The following is a 14,512-nucleotide window of genomic DNA, read 5'->3' on the forward strand; positions in this document are numbered from 1 at the left end:
CACCATCAAACTGAAAATTCCTAGCAGGCTAGGACCCATTACTTTGGAAAATAAATCAATCGTGTAACATGCCATGGATTAATTGACCAGCAAGACTATTTGTTAGGGCAACACAATTATTAGTCAGAGAACAAGACTATATCAATACATTTTATGAATTCTTCTATTTTAAAAAATATATATTTTATGAATAATAAAAAAAACAAAAAAAAAACAAAATTGGTACCACTAAGGTTGTCAAAATCGGAATTCTACGTACGATTGCGGCAGGTAGGTGGGATCGTGGATCGTAGGATCGAATCATAGATCATAAGATCCTACATATTTTCAGATTTAAAACAAAAAACACATTGATAATAACTTTTTATGTTGAATAATCAAGTAAATTTTGAATTTATCCATAATAAAAAACAAAGATTTGAATTTGCATGTCATTCATCGCTATGTCTATATTAATGGAACAAATATATTTAAGTTTTGACCCAATGTACCTAAAAATTTCAATAAATGTTTAATTAGCAACCAAATACCAAAATATTTATCAACACATATGGAAATATTTTCCAAGTTCCAAGTTTAAAATCCAAAATAAGTTATCAAATGGAAATTAGCTAACTAAAATATGAAATCCAAAAGGAAGATGAATATTAAGGTGGAGTGAACATTTAATTAATTTAGGATTCTTATAACCACCGTCCTAATCACCATCATCCAGTTCATCATCTATGTAGATATTGCATATTTGTATACTAGAGCTGTAAAAAAGATCAAGATACAACTTCACACTCAACTATTCAAGTTGTACCACTCAACAACAATTATAGAGCATGTTCAAAAAAATCAATCAATCAATATGCAAATACAAGCATTCTAATAAAATTATATATAAGAAAAACATTTTTGTAATATTAGAACAAAAATTAGTATATTAATCAAACAAATTTAGCAACATTATAGCTTAAAAGATAGCAAAGCCAATATAAAATTTTCATTTAGAAATGATGAAGCATTCCTTCATTTTGATTACAAGTGAACTAAAAAGTAGATAACATTTGCTTAGGTTAACATAATTATATAAATAAATAAAAAATCATACAATCACAACAGAGAAAAATAAAAACTCTTAAAACTTCATCAAAACCAAAACTTTATCCCATATATATATAAAAAAAAAAAAAAAAAAAAAAAAAAAAAAAAAAGGAAAAAAACCCGGATGTTTTGGTAGGATTGGTAGAATTGGCAGGATCCCATATGATCCTACCATTTTTATGATCCCAGCGCGATCCTAAATGTTTTGGTGAGGAGGAATCGTAAAATCGTGCGATCTTACTATCTAAATCACGATTTTGACAACCATGGGTACCATTATCTCTTTAATATTGATAAGTTGGCAAGCATATTTCTACTGATCTATGTATAAATTAATATATTTTCATAAATAATAAATTCGAGATTATATTGTAAAATTTGTATAGTTCGTGTTTGGGGTAATTTTGATTTTATACCTTAATATTTAGATTATAGTAATATAGTTATGTCGTTATTATGTTGTGATGAGGTATCTACTGTCATTATTATTTTCCAAAGTAATGGGTCCTAACTTGCTTGGAATTTTCAGTGCGATGGTGAAAGTGGATAGGCCGAAGAGAAAAAGGCCTTTTCCCACTTATTGTAATTGGTTAATGGAGTTGTTGGGAGTTGATTTTTTTTTTTTTTTTGGGGGGGGGGGGGGGGAGTTGATTTGGAATGGCTTAACACTAAAATGTTCACCGTATTTATTGGTTTTGATCTAAGGCTTATTTCCAAAAAGTTGAAGTAGACTATTTCAATTCAGGAAAAAAAACACATCGAAAGACAGATGGGGTCATATATCCTTATAACTTTTGTTTACTTGACTTCCTAGAAAAAAGCAAGTCAAGGGGTCATATATAAAAAAGTTGTGTTTACTAGACTTTCTAAAACAGCAAGTCAATGGAGGGCATATTAGTCATTTAAAATTCTCCAAGAAGAGTTTTATTTATCAACTTTATAATGAATATATTACGGGTATAAATAAATGTTTGACAATTACTATTAAACCCATGTAAAATTACTTTGAATGTTTGGCTCGATGTTTGTTCATCTAAAATTACTTTGTTTTAAATTCTATTAATCCCATGTAAGATATTATTTTGACTACATTGCAATTTACGGTGATGTAGAGGGGGATGAAGCCAACATTGAAGTCATGGAAGATGTTTCCAGTGAGCTCGCCCGCACTGAATACTATTGGTAGGGCCTTGTGTTGGATTTCACATTTTGAGCCTGATGGGCATGAGATGAGGGTTATTATCTCTTTGATTCGGGACATTATGTGTGTCTCCTATTTTTATGGACAGGGCCGAGGTTTTTCCACCATGGGCTTTTGTTGGGTCAAGGTTGTGGGGTCCACTAGAAATAATGTTGAGCTAGTAGGGTCCAGTACTGTTGGGCTATTGATGGTACAAATATCTTGGCCAAAATGGCCCATTAGCATTAATTTTTGAAATATTTAGCAACAGAGCACTGTTTCGGAAATAATTAGGGAAATACCACTTTTTCGGGCCCTATAGCGGCGTTTTCCTGTAAAAATTTTTTATAAGTCCCATAACAGGTTCAAGGGGCCCTATAGTGGCGTTTTTAAGCCCTATAGTGACGTTTTTGGACCCTATAGCGGCGTTTTCCTGCAAAATTTTTTTGTAAGTCCCATAACAGGTTCAAGGGGCCCTATAGTGGCGTTTTTAAGCCCTATAGTGACGTTTTTGGGCCCTATAGCGGCGTTTTCCTGCAAAAATTTTTTATAAGTCCCCATAACAGGTTCAAGGGGCCCTATAGTGGCGTTTTTTAAGCCCTATAGTGACGTTTTCAGGCCCTATAGCGGCGTTTTCGGAAAAAGTGGTATTTCCCTAATTATTTCCGAAACAGTGCTCTGTTGCTAAATATTTCAAAAATTAATGCTAATGGGCCATTTTGGCCCAAATATCTTAGTATTTGTGAGAACGGTCACTGCTGACTTTTTTATTATTCTGGCTGGCTACTTGATTTGGCTACCAAGTACCAAAGTGTTTCTTTTTTTTTTTTTTTTTTTTGAGAAACAGTACCAAAGTGTTTCTTATCTGCAACCATGAAGAATTTGAAAGCAAAACCACAAAAATAAGCTTCGAACTACAATATTATTTCACCTTGTCAACCAAATTTATTATATAAGACATTTTTTTTTTTGTTGATGAATAAAAAAAAAAAATAGCAAACAATGATTGGAGTGTTTTCTTTACGTAGATGTTACCATAGTAAATTCTTAGTCCAAGCCTGCAAGCAAGAGAACCAATAAGATATAGCGTTATCTTATTCTCATAAGGGTACTAGCGAGTATCGAACCAAACATATAAGGTTTTCCCTAAGGGTACGTTTGGTATGCTATAATAGCTCCTATAATAGAATAGTTATTTATATGTAATAGCAATTCGGTCATTTGGTTGCATCTTTATTACATGGATTAGTTATTACATTAGAATAACTATTCTTTAAATTGATGAATAACTATTCATCTTTAAAATGGATGTAATAGTTATTCCTTAATGCATATAATAAGTTTTAAAATTAATATATTTCCAAAAATATAAAGTTTCCTTATACATTATCACATCATCTTTTACAAGCTTTCGATATGTAACAACCAAATTTATGAATAGTAATAGTTATTCCATTACAATGTCTTATATTCTCAGTAATAAAGATTACTATTCTTAATGTAATCTACATTCACACTCTGTTTGTTTCAGCATTAACGTTTTTTTGGAAAATAGTTCATTTTCTGTGGGGACCGTTCGATTAATGGGCCAGTCGGGCTCAGAATTGGTTCAAGATTGTTGGGCCCGTGGCTTATCCGAGGACGCGTGCCCGTCCTAGGACATTATAATCCTCGGCAGTATGCGTCCGAGAACGTTAAACGTCCGAGGGCGATCGGGACGTAGTCTAACTGCGATCAGATCTCAGAATCAGGTTACCGTAAAGGGTAAAAGTAACCGACTAATGATGGAAGAGATAAGGCAAACAAATATCTATCACTACAGCTGCCTCCACATTAATGACTTCTCAACCAACCCTCTGGCCGCATTAATGTGGAGGTGATACCTGAACAGTAAGGAAGCAGCCTTATAGCTGCCCATAGGAAGTTCCAGGAGATACCAGATGGGACAGAAAGAAATCCTCCGAACCAAACCTACACGTGTACGGTAAGGATGGAGCCCAAAGGGGAGTATATAAACAAAAAGAGGAGCACCAAGAAAAGGGGAGAAAAAAGAGAGTGTTGCCCTGTTGACTAAAGAAGAGATTCATTAGAGAAACTGAAAACTTGGAGGGTTCAGGAGGGAGAATTTTGAGAAGGGGAAACCAAAGTTAACCTAGTTCTTTATTCCCACGCTCTACAAATAATATTGTCTGGGCCTTTTACGTACAAACCGAATACTGTTCAGGTTCGCTACCAAATCGTGTCCTTACAATTGGCGTCGTCTGTGGGAAGAGCTTGTGTTAGCTTTTATAACCTCTGATACAACGTTTTCGATGGAAGGAGTGGAACTACCTCATCCCGCAGCGGGACTGCATCAGGATCATGTCAACCTGCACCAGGCGGAGTCGAGGGGCTCTCAACATGGTGGACCTCGAAGGAGTCTCGAACGCAGGGAGGTCCGGGAGGGGAGTGTACATACCACTCGTACCACGAGGAGCTATACGCGCTGGAAGAGTCATGTTTCCTACGCGGAGCATGATGGGGATCTGCAACGTGAAATTGCGGATTTGAAGAGAGAGTTACGCCAAGCACGGCGGAAACGTTCCTCAACCTGCTCTGAATTGTCATCTGGCGAGTCGGATGGAGCCAACTACAGGCGGAGGTCGAAAACGCCGCAAAGTGAGACTTTCTCCCACGAAGAGGAACATCGCCATAGGCATAGGCGGAGAAGTCCGATTAATAGGGGCCTGGGGAACGATGCCATGAACAAAGTTTTGAGTCAAATTTCCAAGTCACCTTTTACGAGAAAAATAGACGACGCTGCCCATCCTCGGCGGTTCCATCAACCTACGTTCTCTTTGTACGATGGCCATTCAGATCCGGTAGAACATGTGAGTTATTACAGTCAGAAGATGGCTATTTACTCTCGAAATGACGCTTTGATGTGCAAAATCTTTCCATCAAGTTTGGGCCCAACGGCGATGAGGTGGTTCAATGGTCTAAAGGCCAATTCTGTTGGATCTTTCAAAGCACTGACTCAGGCTTTCGGTGCACGCTTCATTACATGCAGCCGGACTCCCATGCCTTTGGGATCCTTGTTGACCTTGTCTATGCAAGAGGGTGAAACTCTCAAGAGTTGTTCAGATAGGTACTGGGAGATGTTTAACGAGATAGAGGGGAAGAATGACTCCGTGGCTATAACCACTTTCAAAGCCGGTCTCCCGGCTGACCACGACTTGAGGAAGTCCTTGACGGGTAAACCTGTCATCAGTGTGCGCCAGCTGATGGACAGAATAGAGAAGTACAAAAGGGTAGAGGAAGATTAGCTTCAAGGGAAAGGAAAGCTTAAAATGGTCCCTCAGGAGAGGAGGGACTTCAGGCCGGATCATCACAATGCCAGCCGACAGAGGAGGGATTATGCTGGGCAGTCGGGCTCAGCGGATGCCCAGGCCGTGAACGCAGTCTTTAGGGAGCCTGTCCAGCAGGTCTTGGAGAAAATAAAGAACGAGTCATTCTTTAAGTGGCCGAACAAGATGGCAGGGGAGCCTAGAAAGCACAACCCGAATTTGTATTGCCATTACCATCAAGATCATGGGCACACGACGGACAACTGCAGGAATTTATGGGATCACTTGGAGCAACTGGTTCGTGAAGGGAAACTAAAGCAACTCTTGCACCACTCCAGCGGAAGAGCGAACCAATCAGGTCCTGAGGTGCAGGGAGATGCCTCATCAAGGCTCCCCCTGGGCACGATTAACGTCATCTTTGCGGCCCCGGGAAGGACTGGGTCTTGTCCCTCGAGAGTATTGTCGGTGTCCCGGCCCCAGGCCGAGGACCACTTTCCGGCATTAAAGAAAACCAAGAGGCGCGTCCCATTGATTTTGGGTTTTTCGGATGAGGATCTAATTGGGACCATACAGCCCCATGAGGATGCCTTGGTAATAACATTGAGGATTGGAGGATACGATGTCCGAAGAGTAATGGTTGATCAGGGAAGTGCTGTGGATGTGATGTATCTAGATTTGTACAAGGGGCTAGGTTTGAAGCAAGATGATCTAACAGTTTACAATTCCCCTCTAGTGAGTTTTGAGGGAAGGTTGGTCACTCCTATGGGGCTAATTAGACTGTCCGTACAGACAGGCACGGATGTGGTGGAGGTGGATTTTATTGTTGTAAATGTTTTTTCTCCCTACACGGTTATTATGGGCAGGCCTTGGTTTCATACCCTTAAAGCGGTTTCCTCCACCTTACATCAGAAGGTGAAGTACCCGTCCGAGGACCAAGTGCTGGAGATTGTAGGGAACCAGGCGGCTGCTCGGCAATGTCAAGTAGCGGCTATACAGCACCAGCCAGAAGCAGAAACCTCGGCCACCGCCGACAATGAGTTATAGCAGTTAAAACCCCCATCGTTAGGCTTAGAAATGCCAAGTAATGGGGTGGAATTCGAAGAGCTGGAAAAGGCAGTAATCGCTGAGGATCCAGAGAAGTTCTTCCGGGTTGGGGCCAATCTGCCTTCACAGGAGAAAGCGAATTTGTTGGAATTCCTCCGAGCCAATGTAGACGTTTTTGCATGGGACCCGTACGAGGCCCCAGGGTTGGACCCGAATTTCATTTGTCACCGACTCAATGTGAATCCTTCTGTCGTCCCAAAAAGGCAACCTCCACAGCGACCATCAAAAAAGCATGCCGAGGTAGTTAGAAGCGAAGTTGCCAAGCTTAAACAGGCGGGGGCTATCAAGGAAATTTTTTACCCTCAATGGTTGGCAAATACAGTGGTAGTAAAGAAGAAGACTGGTAAATGGCGGGTGTGCGTGGATTTCACGGATCTTAATAAAGCTTGACCTAAGGATCCATTTCCTATGCCGAAAATTGATCAGTTGGTGGATGCGACCGTAGGTCACCCCAGAATGAGTTTCCTAGATGCTTTTCAAGGGTACCACCAAATACTGTTGGTCGCCGACGATCAAGAAAAGACTGCTTTCGTGACCCCGATTGGGAACTACCACTACAAGGTGATGCCTTTCGGGTTGAAAAACGCGGGATCCACTTATCAACGCATGATGACAAAAATGTTTGAGCCGCAACTGGGCAGAAATATTTAAGTTTATATAGATGATATGGTTGTGAAAAGCAAAGTAGTGTCCGAACATGTGGAAGACCTCACTAATATCTTCGGGATATTAAGAGAACATAAGTTGCGCTTGAATGCTTCGAAGTGTTCCTTTGGTGTAGGTTCCGGAAAATTCTTGGGGTATATGGTGACCCATAGAGGAATTGAGGTGAATCCAGACCAGATTAGGGCCATTAACGATCTACAAGCACCTCGGAACCCAAAGGAAGTGCAAAAACTGACCGGGATGACCGCTGCGTTGAACAGGTTCATTTCCAGATCGGCTGAAAGGTGTCGTCCTTTTTTCCGGATGTTACATAAGTGGCAAGGGTTCGAATGGACCGAGGAGTGCACCAAAGCTTTTCAACAGTTGAAAGACTATTTGTCCAGACCGCCTATCATGTCTAGCCCTGAAGTGGACGAAGTGTTGTACGCCTACTTGGCGATAGCCCCTCATGCAGTTAGTTTCGTCTTGATTCGAGAAGACAACGGCGTCCAGAGACCAGTTTATTATGTGAGTAAATCCCTCCATGAAGCCGAGGTGAGATATCTATCATTAGAGAAGGCCATACTGGCGGTGGTCCATGCAACGCGTAAACTTCCGCACTATTTTCAAGCGCACACTGTGGTTATTTTGACCCAATTACCTCTTAAATCCATACTTAGAAGTGCTGACTACACCGGCAGGATTGCCAAATGGGGTACGATTCTGGGTGCTTTTAACATCAAGTACCTGTCGCGCACCTCTGTAAAGGGTCAAATCCTAGCCGATCTGGTAGCTGAATTCGCCGAGTGCCCTGAGGAAATTAGCAGAAGTCAAGATCACATGGATGAAAAATCGGTTGGCGCGATATCCGCACAAAGAGGGTCCGTATGGAAAGTATACGTGGATGGGGCTGCCAACCAACGGGGAGCTGGATTGGGATTGGTTTTGATATCCCCCGAGGAGGTCATCATTGAGAAATCGTTAAGACTGGGATTCTCGGCTACTAACAATGAGTCAGAGTACGAAGCTTTGATAATGGGAATGAGCATGGTCCATAAAATGGGGGGAAAAGCGGTGAAACTGTTCTCGGACTCGAGACTAGTCGTTGGCTAGGTAACAGGAGAGTTGGAGGCCAGAGACCCGAGGATGCAAGGGTATCTGGACCGGGTTAGGCATCTGCGAACTGAATTCGAATCTTTCGACGTCTTACATATTCCACGAGGTGAAAATACCCACGCTGACTCCCTAGCGACTCTTGCCACCTCCTCAGTGAGAAGTCTCCCTCGGGTGATTATCGTCGAAGACTTGTGTATTCCCACGTCACCAGAAAAGGAGGTTTGCCAAGTCCGTCAAGCGAATTTGTCGCCAAGCTGGATAGATCCCATATTAAAATTTCTTGAAAATGACGTATTGCCTGAGGATAAAGTGGAAGCTGAAAAAGTACGAAGGAGAGCTCCTCGGTACTGGTTGTCCGAGGATAAAAAGCTGTACAAACGGTCCTTCTCTGGGCCATATTTGCTCTGCGTGCCTCCTGAGATAGCAGAATCAATCCTAGAGGAATTTCATGAGGGAATTTGTGGAAGCCATACAGGAGGAAGGTCCTTATCATGCCGAGCACTAACCCAAGGTTATTGGTGGCCGAATATGCATAGAGAAGCGCAGGAGTACGTTAAGAAATGCGATCAGTGTCAAAGATATGCTCCTAATATCCATCAACCGGGAGGAGTTCTTAACCCTCTCTCAAGCCCTTGGCCTTTTGCGCAATGGGGGTTGGACATTGTCAGACCTTTTCCTAGAGCCATAGGAAACAAGAAGTACCTTCTGGTCGGCACTGACTACTTTACTAAATGGGTTGAAGCTGAGCCCTTGGCGAACATCAGGGATGTAGATGTGAGGAGGTTTATCTGGAAAAACATTGTTACGCGATTCGGAATCCCACGAGTTCTAGTTTCCGACAACGGGCTCCAGTTCGATAGCAATGCCTTTAGAAAATATTGTTCGGAACTGGGAATAAGGAACAGGTATTCCACTCCAGCTTATCCGCAGGGCAATGGGCAGGCTGAAGCTGTTAACAAAGTCATCGTCAATGGGCTGAAAAAGAGACTGGATGACGCGAAAGGAAAATGGGTGGAAGAACTACCGCATGTGCTCTGGACGTATCGGACTACACCCCGACGCTCGACGGGGGAAACTCCCTTCTCCATGACTTATGGGGCCGAAGCCGTCATCCCCCTGGAAGCGGGATTCCCCACATTAAAGACCAGTGCATTCTCTTCGAGTAATAACGATTCGATGTTGGAGAAAAGTTTAGACCTAATTGAAGAACGAAGGGAAAGCGCGATGGTTCGGTTAGCTTACTACCAGCATAAACTCAAGCAGGGCTACGATAGCAATGTGAGGATGAGGCCGTTAGCCATAGGAGATCTGGTGCTGAGAAAAGTCCTGGGGGCCACTAAGAATCCAAATTGGGGAAAACTGGGACCCAATTGGGAGGGACCATACCGGATTACTTCTGTAGCAGGGATATGGGCTTACTATCTAGAGGACCTAGACGAGAAACCTGTACTCCATCCTTGGAATGTAAATAATCTCAGAAGGTATTATTATTAGTAAGAAGTTTCAATTCAAGTATTCTCTTTTAACTTACGTCAAATGTGCATCCTGTAAATTTTACATCCCATCCTATCATACTGAATTGTTAAACAGAAACAAAGTTATGCCAGGTCCTCAGATCGCAAACTTAGTGGAAATTAGCATCCTATCATACTGAATTGTTAAACAAAAACTAAGTTATGCCAGGTCCTCGGATCGCAGACTTAGTGGAAATTAGCATCCTATCATACTGAATTGTTAAACAGAAAATAAGTTATGCTAGGTCCTCAGATCGCAAACTTAGTGGAAATTAGCATCCTATCATACTAAATTGTTAAACAGAAACTAAGTTATGCCAGGTCCTCAAATCGCAAACTTAGTGGAAATTAGCATCCTATCATTCATACTGAATTGTTAAACAGAAACTAAGTTATGCCAGGTCCTCAGATCGCAAACTTAGTGGAAATTAGCATCCTATCATTCATACTGAATTGTTAAACAGAAACCAAGTTATGCCAGGTCCTCAGATCGCAAACTTAGTGGAAATTAGCATCCTATCATACTGAATTGTTAAACAAAAGCTAAGTTATGCCAGGTCCTCAGATCGCAGACTTAGTGGAAATTAGCATCCTATCATTCATATTGTGGTGTTAAACAGAAACTATGTTACGCCAGGTCCTCGGATCGCAAGCTTAGTGGAAATTAGCATCTTATGATTTATGTTAAAATGCGGAACAAAGGCTAAGTTTTGCCAAATCCTCGGATCACAAATAAAGTAGAAATTAATCTTCTAAATTGTACATTAAAGTATTAAATGATAAATAAAACTGTGATAGCATTCTAAATCATAAACTTGATGAAAGTAATGCCTTACGAACATTCACTGAGGGATCAGATAGAGAGAGCTTCGAATGCAAAATTAGCGTACAATGAAAAAGGTGGTCAAAATGAGCTCATGCAAGATTACGACGAAAAAGTAAATGAGTGCAAAGGTAGTTTGGAACCGTCAAAACGATAAGGAAGTAAGCGAAAAAGCCCACCATTAGATGTTTGTTTAAAGTTACAAAACAGTATCTACTCATCCTACTTTCAATTGGTAATATCCCCGGGTGATAGAACTGTGGAGTCCAGCTCTTGTTGAAAACCCTGTGAAGCCGTCTCTGCCTTCGAAGCAGTGGTGGGGTTATTTGGGGAAGCTCCTGGAGGGGAAGTGCGAGGAACAACCTCCTCGATAGGGTCAGTCACTGGTGGAGGAATATCAGCCTGGTATGGTTGAAAAGCCGAGGGGCGTATCGCTTCAGGATAATATACGTTCTCTGGCTTACGTAGCTCAGACGAGGCTTCGACCCCCATACGGTTGAGAGCCTCACTCCAGGTTCTAGCGCAGTAGATGCGGCACACCTCTGGAACCTCGGCTCTTAAAGCTTTCTCGGTTTCAGCTACCCCAATCTCGTAGCCCCTCTGCTCTGCTTCATTCGTTGCCTGTTCGAACTTATCTTTTGCTTTCTCAGCTTGTTCTCTAAGTTTTTCGGCTAGCTCCCTTAGCTTCCGAGTTTCTTCCAGGTGCTTCTTAAGAACAAGCACTTGATCTTGAGTCCTTTTCAGCTCGGCATTCGCCTCGCGCAGAAGTTTCTCTTGTTCCTCGGCCCGCTTCTGGTAGCCCTCTGAGGTCGATTCGGCAACCTTGCGAGCTTCTTCTTCGACCTGTAATTTTTTCCTTGCAGCGATCAAATCCTGTTCAGATTTGGACAAGGTCTGTACAGCCATGACCCTTCTTTTCCTTTCATCGTCTAGCTAATCGGAGCAAGCGTTGAGCATCTCATCTAGCTTGAACGTATTTTGGATGATCTGCAAAAGAAGGGGGAATATGGCAGCATTATAGTTAATAAAAAGTGCGCATTGGTAAGTACCAGTCATGGAAGGACACAGTATAAAAGACAGCTTCTCACCATGCCCAAGTATCGTTTGTTGTCAAGGATGATTTGATTCTTCCTCATATTCTTTATCTCAGCCATATCTTTTGGAAGCAATAAAGCCTCCTCTATGGCCGAGGCTACATGACACCCGATGCCGCCATTAAAGTCCCTTATAGAGGCATCGTCTCGTAGAGGTTCCCCACCGAGCATAGGAGCTGGCAGCCACGCTTATGACTCGGGACGTGGGGAATCGGATTTCTCTTGGCCGCGCGTAACGAGGTGCCTAGTTTTCTGCTGCTTTGCAGCTCGTTGGACACCTTCCTCTTGAGTGGGACGAGACTTGCTCGCATCTGTCGCCTCTTTACCCTTCTGCTCCCTTCATTTTTCTTGCTCGGCCGCACGGGGCGGCTCTAGTTGCGGAGATGATCGAGGAGGAGGCCGAGGGGCTGGAGTGGGAGACCTGGCTAAATGAGGTAAAGCCTGGAATGTTATTGTTTTGGCGGGTACAGACTCTCCCGGTTGACCTTCCATCAGCTCCATTAAACTTTTTTGTGGTTTCCTTTGTATCCCCATCTCGTCAGGATTTTCCTCGGGACTTGTGGGCTGATTGAAAACCCCAAAATCGTCCGCGGATTTAGATACTGTTACAGCGGTTTTCTCGTCCTTTCCCCTTTTCCTTCCCCTATAAGTTCCCTTTTTCTTGAGGGAAGATGAGGGTGAAAGAGATCCCGCTGAGACGCTGGCCACAGAAAGAGGCTCTGTGTGAGATGTGTATTTGGGAAGTGGAATACCCTCTGGAACGATAAACCCTTCGTAGGCAACGCTAATACGGTGAAGCCAAGGATCGTGTGCCCTAATCACACACTTCGGTGCCTGAAAGCCAAAAGAAAGGGGAGTGTAGCCAAGAATTAGGTGTGCTGCCCGTAGCTGACCATCAGCCTCGTTCACGTATATTTCAGCTTTCAGCAACCTATCTAGGCTCGCTTTATTGACTAATCTAAGATTGGGCTTCGTATGGCGCCTATCTGCAAAACCAATGATTCTAGAGTTAAAGTTGTAAAACATATTAGTGATAAAGGTAAGTAAAATGTGTTCGCGAGCTAAATAGCATAGATCTATAACCTCATACCCACCTAGCGTTCCCTCTACTGTCGGGCAGGGAAGGCCATCATGCCATTCCCCAGAAAAAATAAGAAAATCTTCTTTTAGGTTCTTATTCGAAGTGGGGAGGTACTGAATTAGCCTTACTTCAGGATATCTCGACTTGAGATAATAGTCCTGGTCAGCTAAGCGGTGAAGGCTGTACACCCAATTCACGTCATGATGGGTTAGCTTCAGATCCATTCTCTGATTCAGAGCGTCTACACATCCCAGGATCCTAAACATGTTAGGAGCACATTGGGTGGGGGATAGCCTAAAGAAATTGAGGTAACCCCTAGTGATACTACCCATGGGGATGGTCATCCCGCCCTCAATAAAGGCGATCATGGGGATAACTACTTCCCCAGTTTGCCTGGCATCAACCCACTCCCCTTGGGCTGCATATCTCATCCCTACCGTTGGGGGAATTTTGTATTTAGAACGGAAGTTTCTGATACCCTCCTCGGAATCAACGAGACGTCGAAAAGGATTCCTCTGTTTCCCCATTTTTCTAAAAATCTAGTAGAAAAGACTTTTTGGCTTTAAACAAAACGGGTAAAAGCTTCAAGAGAACTTACAGGTACAAAGGAAAGACCTCGAACATCGTATGATTATTTGTAGTCGCCAAGAGGATAGCGAAGACTGGAAGAGAGCGGATTCAATGTATGAGCTCTGGAACCACGTAATCATCAAGGGTAAGGTGCAGGTTTAATTAGGGATCGCCTTTATAGTCATGTGGAAATTGTGGGGGGTGAAATTCCCGCTCACAAGACGAAAGAAGCCCCCAGCCGTTCGATTTAGATCTCACCGTCGAACGTGGGAGACAAAGGAGTTGTCAGCATTTAATGCTGCCAAAATCGGGGCACCGAAGCGTCAGGGGCATGCCCCAAAACGCGTACAGATGCAGGCTTATGATGTCAAAATCCACCTTTTCTCCCGAGGAGTCGAGAAGCAGGATTTTGAGGGGCTATTGTGGGGACCGTTCGATTAATGGGCCAGTCGGGCTCAGAATTGGTTCAAGATTGTTGGGCCCGTGGCCTATCCGAGGACGCGTGCCCGTCCTAGGACATTATAATCCTCGGCAGTATGCGTCCGAGAACGTTAAACGTCCGAGGACGATCGGGACGTAGTCTAACTGCGATCAGATCTCAGAATCAGGTTACCGTAAAGGGTAAGAGTAACCGACTAATGATGGAAGAGATAAGGCAAACAAATATCTGTCACTACAGCTGCCTCCGCATTAATGACTTCTCAACCAACCCTCTGGCCGCATTAATGTGGAGGTGATACCTGAACAGTAAGGAAGCAACCTTACAGCTGCCCATAGGAAGTTCCAGGAGATACTAGATGGGACAAAAAGAAATCCTCCGAACCAAACCTACACGTGTGCGGTAAGGATGGAGCCCAAAAGGGAGTATATAAACAAAAAGAGGAGCGCCAAGAAAAGGGGAGAAAAAAGAGAGTGTTGCCCTGTTGACTAAAGAAGAGATTCATTAGAGAAACTGAAAACTTGGAGGGTT

Source organism: Quercus lobata, chromosome 3 (assembly GCF_001633185.2).
Source record: "Quercus lobata isolate SW786 chromosome 3, ValleyOak3.0 Primary Assembly, whole genome shotgun sequence".
NCBI lineage: Eukaryota > Viridiplantae > Streptophyta > Magnoliopsida > Fagales > Fagaceae > Quercus > Quercus lobata.